Source organism: Arachis hypogaea, chromosome 2 (assembly GCF_003086295.3).
Source record: "Arachis hypogaea cultivar Tifrunner chromosome 2, arahy.Tifrunner.gnm2.J5K5, whole genome shotgun sequence".
NCBI classification, from domain to species: domain Eukaryota; kingdom Viridiplantae; phylum Streptophyta; class Magnoliopsida; order Fabales; family Fabaceae; genus Arachis; species Arachis hypogaea.
In genome coordinates this window covers 29,212,849-29,222,124 of record NC_092037.1, presented here as the reverse complement: position 1 = coordinate 29,222,124, position 9,276 = coordinate 29,212,849, and the positions used below count along the sequence as shown (strand labels likewise).

Sequence of the window (9,276 nt, the reverse complement as noted above, 5' to 3'; positions counted from 1 at the left end):
TTGGAGTTCTGTAGCTCCAGAAAAGCCATTTCAAGTGCAGGGAGGTCAGATTCCAACAACATCATCAGTCCTTTTGTCAGCCTTCTTCAGAGTTTTGCTCAAATCCCTCAATTTCAGTCAGAATTTACCTGAAATCACAGAAAAACACACAAACTCATAGTAAAGTCCAGAAATGTGAATTTAACATAAAAACTAATGAAAACATCCCTAAAAGTAGCTTAAACTTACTAAAAACTATATGAAAACAATGCCAAAAAGCGTATAAATTATCCGCTCATCACAACACCAAACTTAAATTGTTGCTTGTCCCCAAGCAACTGAAAATCAAATAGGATAAAAAGAAGAGAATATACTATAAAGTCCAAAATATCAGTGAATATTAATTTAATTAGATGAGCGGGACTTGTAGCTTTTTGCTTCTGAACAGTTTTGGCATCTCACTTTTTCCCTTGAAGTTTAGAGTGATTGGCTTCTCTAGGAACTTAGAATTTCAGATAGTGTTATTGACTTTCCTAGTTAGGCATGTTGATTCTTGAACACAGCTACTTATGAGTCTTGGCTGTGGCCCTAAGCACTTTGTCTTCCAGTATTACCACCGGATACACAAATGCCACAGACACATAACTGGGTGAACCTTTACAGATTGTGACTTAGCTTTGCTAGAGTCCCCAGTTAGTGGTGTCCAGAGCTCTTAAGCACACTCTTTAGCTTTGGATCACGACTTTAACCATTCAGTCTCAAGCTTTTCACTTGGTCCTTCATGACACAAGCACATGGTTAGGGACAGCTTGACTTAGCCGCTTAGGCCTGGATTTTATTTCCTTGGGCCCTCCTATCCATTGATGCTCAAAGCCTTGGATCCTTGCTTTAAAATTTTCGCCACTTTTTTTTTCTGCTTTTTCTTGCTTCAAGAATCAATTTCATGATGTTTTTCAGATCATCAATAACATTTCTCTTTGTTCATCATTCTTTCAAGAGCCAACAATTTTAACACTCATAAACAACAAGATCAAAAATATGCACTGTTCATTCATTCATTCAGAAAACAAAAATTATTGCCACCACATCAATATAATTAAATTAAATTCACTAATAATTTCGAAAATTATGTACTTCTTGTTCTTTTGAATTAAAACATTTTTCATTTAAGAGAGGTGAAAGACTAATGGATTTTATTCATAGCTTTAAGACATGGTTACACACTAATGATCATGAAGTAGAGACACAAAAACATAGATAAACATAATACTTAAAAACCGAAAACAGAAAGAAAATAAAGAACAAGGAATGAATCCACCTCTAGTGGCGTCTTCTTCTTGAAAGACCAATGATGTTCTTCAACTCTTCTATGTCCCTTCCTTGCCTTTGTTGCTCTTCCCTCATTGCTCTTTGATCTTCTCTTATTTCTTGTAGAGTGAGGGCGTGTTCATGGTGTTCCACCCTTAGTTGTTCAACATTATGACTCAAATCTTCTAAAGAAGTACTGAGTTGCTCCCAATAGTTGTTGGGAGGAAAGTGCATTCCTTGAGGCATTTGTTGATGATGAACTTCCTCATGTTCTTCTTGAGGGCCGTGAGGAACTTCTCTTGTTTGCTCCATCCTTTTCTTGGTGATGGGCTTGTCTTCTTCAATGGAGATATCTCCATCTATGATAACTCCAGCTGAGTAGCATAAATGGCATATAAGGTGGGGGAAGGCTAGCCATGCCATGTATGAAGGCTTGTCGGCTATTTTGTAGAGTTCATTGGATATGACTTCATGAACTTCCACTTCCTCTCCAATCATGATGCTATGAATCATGATGGCCCGATCCACAGTAACTTCAGATCGGTTGCTTGTAGGGATGATGGATCTTTGGATGAACTCCAACCATCCTCTAGCTACAGGCTTGAGGTCCAGTCTTTTTAGTTGGACCGGTTTGCCTTTGGAGTCTATTCTCCATTGGGCGCCTTCCACACAAATGTCCATTAGGACTTGGTCCAACCTTTGATTGAAGTTGACCCTTCTTGTGTAGGGGCGTTCATCACCTTGCATCATGGGTAGATGAAACGCCAACCTCACATTTTCCGGACTGAAATCTAAGTATTTCCCCCGAACCATTGTGAGATAGTTCTTTGGATTCGGGTTCATACTTTGATCATGGTTCCTAGTGATCCATGCATTAGCATAGAACTCTTGAACCATCAGTATTCCGACTTGTTGCATAGGGTTGGTTATGACTTCCCACCCTCTTCTTTGGATCTCATGTCGGATTTCCGGATACTCATTCTTTTTGAGCTTGAAAGGGACCTCGGGGATCACCTTCTTCTTTGCCACAACATCATAGAAGTGGTCTTGATGGCTTTTGGAGATGAATCTCTCCTTTTCCCATGACTCGGAGGTAGAGGCTTTTGCCTTCCCTTTTCCTTTTCTTGAGGAAATTCCGGTCTTAGGTGCCATTGATGGTGAATGAAAAATAAAAAGCTTAGGCTTTTTACCACACCAAACTTAAAATTTGCTCGCCCTCGAGCAAGAAAGAAAAGAAGAGTAGAAGAAGAAGAGAATTGTGGTAGAGAAGGAGAAGAGGGGGTTCGGCTATATGAGAGAAGAAGGGGTTTGTGTTGTGTGAAAATGAAGAAGAAAGGAGAGGTATTTATAGGGAGAGGGGAGGGTGAGGTTTCGGCCATTTTGGGTGGGAAAGGGTGGGAAATTGAATTTGAATTTTATGAGGGTAGGTGGGGTTTATGGGGAAGAGGAGGTTGATGTGAATGGTGAATGGTGTAATTGGGAAGAGGAATTGAGGTGATTGGTGAAGGGTTTTGGGAAGTGTGACATTGAAAATGAGATTTGGATTAGGAGAGTGTGATTAGGATTAAAAGAAAAAGGTAGGTGGGGATCCTGTGGGGTCCACAGATCCTGAGGTGGGAATCCTGTGGGGTCCATAGATCCTGAGGTGAAAAGAAATACCATTCCTTCACCCTATAGGCGTGTAAATTGCCTTCATGCATCATCCTGGCGTTCAAACGCCCATTGGTGCATGTTCTGGGCGTTAAACGCCCATGTAATGCTTGTTTCTGGCGTTGAACGCCAGTTTCAAGCTTGTTTCTGGCGTTCAGCGCCAGATTGCCCTCTGTGTGCACATCCTGGCGTTAAATGCCAGGTTGTTGCTTGTTTTGGGCGTTCAGCGCCAGAAAGATGCTCTGTTCTGGCGTTGAACGCCAGCCAGATGCATCTTACTGGCGTTGAACGCCAGTCTGTGCTGCCTCCAGGGTGAAAATTTTTTTCTTCTGTTTTTGACTCTGTTTTTAATTTCTTTGATTTTTTTCGTAACTCCTCATGATCATGTACCTAATTCAACACAAAAATAACACCAAAACAAAATAAAATAAAATTAGATAAATAAAATTGGGTTGCCTCCCAACAAGTGCTTCTTTAATGTTAATAGCTTGACAGTGGCTCTCATGGAGCCACAAGATGATCAAGTCAATTTAGTGTGTTGTCTCCACACCAAACTTAGAGTTTGGATATGGAATTTGAACACCAAACTTAGAGTTTGGTTGTGGCCTCACAACACCAAACCTAGAGTTTGACTGTGTGGGCTCTTCTTGACCTTGAACTGAGAGAAGCTCTTCATGCTTACTCTCTTTTGTCACAGAGGGATGGCCATGTGCCTGAAACACAAGGTATTCCCCATTCAATTAAAGGACTAACTCTCCTCTGTTGACATCTATCATAGCTTCTGCTGTGGCTAGGAAAGGTCTTCCTAGGATGATGCATTCATCATCTTCCTTCCTAGTATCTAGGATTATAAAATCAGCAGGGATGTAAAAGCCTTCAACCTTTACTAGAACGTCCTCTACTACTCCATAAGCTTGTCTTACTGACTTGTCTACCAATTGTAATGAGAACAAGGCAGGTTGTACCTCAATGATTCCCAGCTTCTCCATTACAGAGAGTGGCATCAGATTTATCCCTGACCCAAGATCACATAGAGCTTTTTCAAAGCTCATGGTGCCAATGGTGCAAGGTATTAAGAACTTGCCAGGATCTTGTTTCTTTTGAGGTAGAGTTTCCTGAATCCAAGTATCTAGTTCACTAATGAGCAAGGGAGGTTCACCTTCCCAAGTCTCATTACCAAACAGCTTGGCATTCAGCTTCATAATAGCTCCTAAGTATTGAGCAACTTGCTCTCCAGTCACATCTTCATCCTCTTCAGAGGATGAATACTCTTCAGAGGATGAATATTCTTCAGAGCTCATGAATGGCAGAAGGAGATTTAATGGAATCTCTATGGTCTCTGGATGAGCCTCAGATTCCTCAGGATCCTTAACAGGAAACTGCTTTTTGCTTGAAGGACATCCCAGGAGGTCTTCCTCACTAGGATTTTCGTCCTTCTCCTCCTGAGTGTATTCGGCCACTTTGATTAAATCAATGGCCTTGCATTCTCCTTTTGGATTTTCTTCTGTATTGCTTGGGAGAACACTGGGAGGAGTTTCAATGACTTTCTTACTCAGCTGGCCCACTTGTGCTTCCAGATTTCTGATGGAAGATCTGGTTTCATTCATGAAACTGAAAGTGGCCTTTGACAGATCAGAGACAATATTAGCTAAATTAGAATTATTTTGTTCAGAGTTCTCTGTCTGTTGCTGAGAAGATGATGGATATGGCTTACTATTATTCAGCCTATTGCGTCCACCATTGTTAAAGCCTTGTTGAGGCTTTTGTTGATCCTTCCAGGAGAAATTTGGATGATTTCTCCATGATGGGTTATAGGTATTTCCATATGGTTCACCCATGTAATTAACCTCTGCCCTGGCAGGGTTCTCAGGATCATAAGCTTCTTCAGAAGCTGCCTCTCTAGTACTGTTGGATGCATGTTGCAATCCATTCAGATTTTGAGAGATTATGTTGACCTGTTGAGTCAACATTTTGTTCTGAGCCAATATGGCATTCAGAGCATCAATTTCAAGAACTCCTTTCTTCTGAGGTACCCCATTGTTCACGGAATTCCTCTCAGAGGTATACATGAACTGGTTGTTTGCAACCATGTCAATGAGTTCTTGAGCCTCTTCAGGCGTTTTCTTCAGGTGAATAGATCCACCTGCAGAATGGTCCAATGACATTTTCGAAAATTCAGAGAGACCATAATAGAATATATCTAACATGGTCCATTCTGAAAACATGTCAGATGGACATCTTTTGGTCAACTGCTTGTATCTTTCCCAAGCTTCATAGAGGGATTCACCATCTTTTTGCTTGAAGGTTTGAACATCCACTCTCAGCTTGCTCAGCTTTTGAGGAGGAAAGAATTTATCCAAGAAGGCAGTGACCAGCTTATCCCAGGAGTCCAGGCTATCCTTAGGTTGTGAATCCAACCATATTCTAGCTCTGTCTCTTACAGCAAAAGGGAAAAGCATGAGTCTGTAGACTTCAGGATCAACTCCATTCGTTTTTACAGTCTCACAGATCTGCAAGAACTCAGTTAAAAACTGATAAGGAACTCAGTTAAAGCAACTAGCTGAGGTTTCAGCTCAAAGTTATTGGCTCCAATGGCAGGAATGGAGATGCTTCTTCCATCAAACTTGGACGTTGGCTTTGTGAAGTCACCAAGCATTCTCCTTGCATTATTATTATTATTTTCGGCTGCCATCTCCTTCTCCTGTTCGAAAATTTCTGAAAGGTTATTTCTGGATTGTTGTAATTTAGCTTCTCTTAATTTTCTCTTCAGAGTCCTTTCAGGTTCTGGATCAACTTCAACAAGAGTGTCTTTTTCCCTGTTCCTGCTCATATGAAAGAGAAGTAAACAAGAAAAGAAAGAGGAATCCTCTATGTCACAGTATAGAGATTCCTTTATGTTAGTAGAAGAAGAAAGGGGGGAAGAATGAAGAAAAAATGAATAGTCTGTTTAAAGAGTAAGGATAGGAGAGGTGAAGAGAAGTGTTAGTAATTAAATAATTAAAATAAAAGAAGAAAAGAGAAGAGAAATTTCGAAAGTAAAATTTGAAAAAGGGGTTAGTATTTTCGAAAATTAGAGAAAAGATATAATTAAAATTAAAATTTAAAACAAAAAGAATTTTTGAAAAAGAGAGGGAGGTATTTTCGAAAATTAGAGAGGGAAGAGTAGTTAAGTGGTTTTGAAAAAGATAAGAAACAAACAAAAAGTTAGTTAGTTGATTGAAAAAGATTTGAAATCAAATTTTGAAAAAGATAAGAGGATAAGAAGTTAGATAAGATATTTTGAAATCAAATTTTGAAAAAGGTAAAGTTTTTGAAAAAGATAAGATAAAAAGATAAAAAAGAAATATTTGAAAAAGATATTTGAAAAAGATTTAATTTTAAAAATTACTTAACTAACAAGAAACTACAAGATAAGATTCTAGAACTTAAAGATTGAACCTTTCTTAACAAGAAAGTAACAAACTTCAAATTTTTGAACCAGTCACATTAATTGTTAGCTAATTTTCGAAAATTTGATATAAAAGATAAGAAAAAGATTTGGAAAATATTTTGAAAAAGATTTTGAAATTTTCGAAAATTATATAAAAAAATGAAAAAGATATGATTTTTGAAAAAGATTTTGAAAAGATAAGATTTTTAAAATTGAAATTTTGACTTGACTTGCAAGAAACAACTAATTTTAAAAATTTTTGACCAAGTCAACCCAAAATTTCGAAAATTTGGAGGAAAATAAGGAAAGATATTTTTGATTTTTTTTTGAATTTTTAATTATGAAAGAGAAAAACAACAAAAATACTCAATGCATGAAATTTTTAGATCAAAACAATGAATGCATGCAAGAATGGTATGAATGTCAAGATGAACACCAAGAACACTTTAAAGATCATGATGAACATCAAGAACATATTTTTTAAAAATTTTTGATGCAAAGAAAACATGCAAGACACCAAACTTAGAAATTTTTAATGCATGAAAAATATGAATGCAAAAATGCACATGAAAAACAACAAAAGACACTAAACAAGAATTCATCAAGATCAAACAAGAAGACTTGTCAAGAACAACTTGAAGATCATGAAGAACACTATGAATGCATGAAATTTTCGAAAATGCAAGAAAAATTTTAAAAACATGCAATTGACACCAAACTTAAAAATTTAACACAAGATTCAAACAAGAAACACAAAATATTTTTGGTTTTTATGATTTTATGATTTTTTTTGTTTTTTTATTTTAATTTTTTCGAAAAACATTTTTGGAAAAAACGAAAAAGAAAAGAAAAATTTTGAAAAAGATTTTTGAAAAGAAAATTACCTAATCTGAGCAACAAGATGAACCGTCAGTTGTCCATACTCGAACAATCCCCGGCAACGGCGCCAAAAACTTGGTGGACGAAATTGTGATTTCTATCTTTTGAGCTTTAGCATATATTTACTCTTAGGGCACTGTTTATTCTCACAACTCCGTTCAACTAACCAGCAAGTGTACTAGGTCGTCCAAGTAATAAACCTTACGTGAGTAAGGGTCGAATCCACAGAGATTGTTGGTATGAAGCAAGCTATGGTCACCTTGTAAGTCTCAGTTAGGGAGATTAAAGGGTAATTGTGATTATTGGAATAAATAAATAAAAAAGGAATAATAAAAGGGATAGAATACTTATGCAGATTCATTGGTAGGAATTTCAGATAAGCGGATGGAGATGCTGTAGAGCCCAGGGACGCCTGCTCTCCTACTGCTTCTACTCAATCCTTCTTACTCCTTTCCATGGCAAGCTTTGTGTAGGGGTTCACCATCAACTGTGGCTACTTTCTTCCTCTCGGGGAAATATCCTGTGCGGCTGTCACTCGCACAGCTAACCAGTCTGGAGGCATCACCCATGGCTGATGGCTACATCCCATCCTCGCAGTGAAAACTAATGCTCACGCACTCTGTCACAGTACGGCTAATCACCGGTTGGTTCCCTCCCCTACTGGAATAGAATCCCTCTTTTGCGTCTGTCACTAACGCCCAGCAGGTTACAAGTTTGAAGCACGTCACAGTCATTCATTACCGGAATCCTACTCGGAATACCACAGACAAGGTTAGACTTTCCGGATTCCCAGGATCCTACTCGGAATACCACAGACAAGGTGAGACTTTCCGGATCCTCATAAATGCCGCCATCTATCTAGCTTATACCACGAAGATTCTGTTGGGGAATATAAGAGATACGCATTCAAGCTCTGTTGCATGTAGAACGGAAGTGGTTGTCAATCACGCGCGTTCATAAGTGAGAATGATAATGAGGGTAATCTGACTCATAACATTCATCATGTTCTTAGGTACGAATGAATATCTTGGAATAAGAATAAGAGAGATTTGAATAAAAGATAATAGAATTTCATTAATACTTGAGGTACAGCAGAGCTCCACACCCTTAATCTATGGTGTGCAGAAACTCCACCGTTGAAAATACATAAGTGGAAGGTTCAGGAATGGCCGAATGGCCAGCCCCCTCTAAACGTGATCAATGATCCCCTAAGATGAAGAATAAAACAAAACTGAGATCAAAGATGAAACGTGGTCAAAAGACATCTAATACATTAGATAAATGTTCTATATATACTTAGACTAGCTCCTAGGGTTTACATGAGTAAGTAATTGATGCATAAATCCACTTCCGGGGCCCACTTGGTGTATGCTTGGGCTGAGCTTGATTAATCCACGAGCTGAGGCATTTCCTGGAGTTGAACTCCGAGTTATGACGTGTTTTGGGCGTTCAACTCCGGATCATGACGTTTTTCTGGCGTTTAACTCCAGACAGCAGCATGAACTTGGCATTTAACGCCAAGTTACGTCGTCATTCTTCGAATAAAGTATAGACTATTATATATTGCTGGAAAGCCCTGGATGTCTACTTTCTAACTCCGTTGAGAGCGCGCCAATTGGAGTTCTGTAGCTCCAGAAAATCCATTTCGAGTGCAGGGAGGTCAGATTCCAACAGCATCATCAGTCCTTTTGTCAGCCTTCTTCAGAGTTTTGCTCAAATCCCTCAATTTCAGTCAGAATTTACCTGAAATCATAGAAAAACACACAAACTCATAGTAAAGTCCAGAAATGTGAATTTAACATAAAAACTAATGAAAACATCCCTAAAAGTAGCTTAAACTTACTAAAAACTATATGAAAACAATGCCAAAAAGCGTATAAATTATCCGCTCATCATTTCCTCTGGTTCTTCTTGATCAGGTTGAGCATCTTTGAAGATGTCCTCAAGCTCTGATTCTAGGCTTTCAGTCATATTGATCTCTTCTACCAGAGAGTCAATAATGTCAGCGCCCATGCAGTCATTTGTTGTGT

General features: G+C 38.4%; 1 non-coding gene across 1 annotated transcript; it reads left to right on the top strand.

The window, feature by feature from the left end:
- The first annotated feature begins 5,160 nt into the window (after nt 1–5,160).
- Nucleotides 5,161–5,264, top strand: LOC112764685 (small nucleolar RNA R71). Its single transcript, XR_003183281.1, has one exon. It is a non-coding gene; the product is annotated as a small nucleolar RNA R71 (small nucleolar RNA).
- The last annotated feature ends 4,012 nt before the right edge of the window (nt 5,265–9,276 follow it).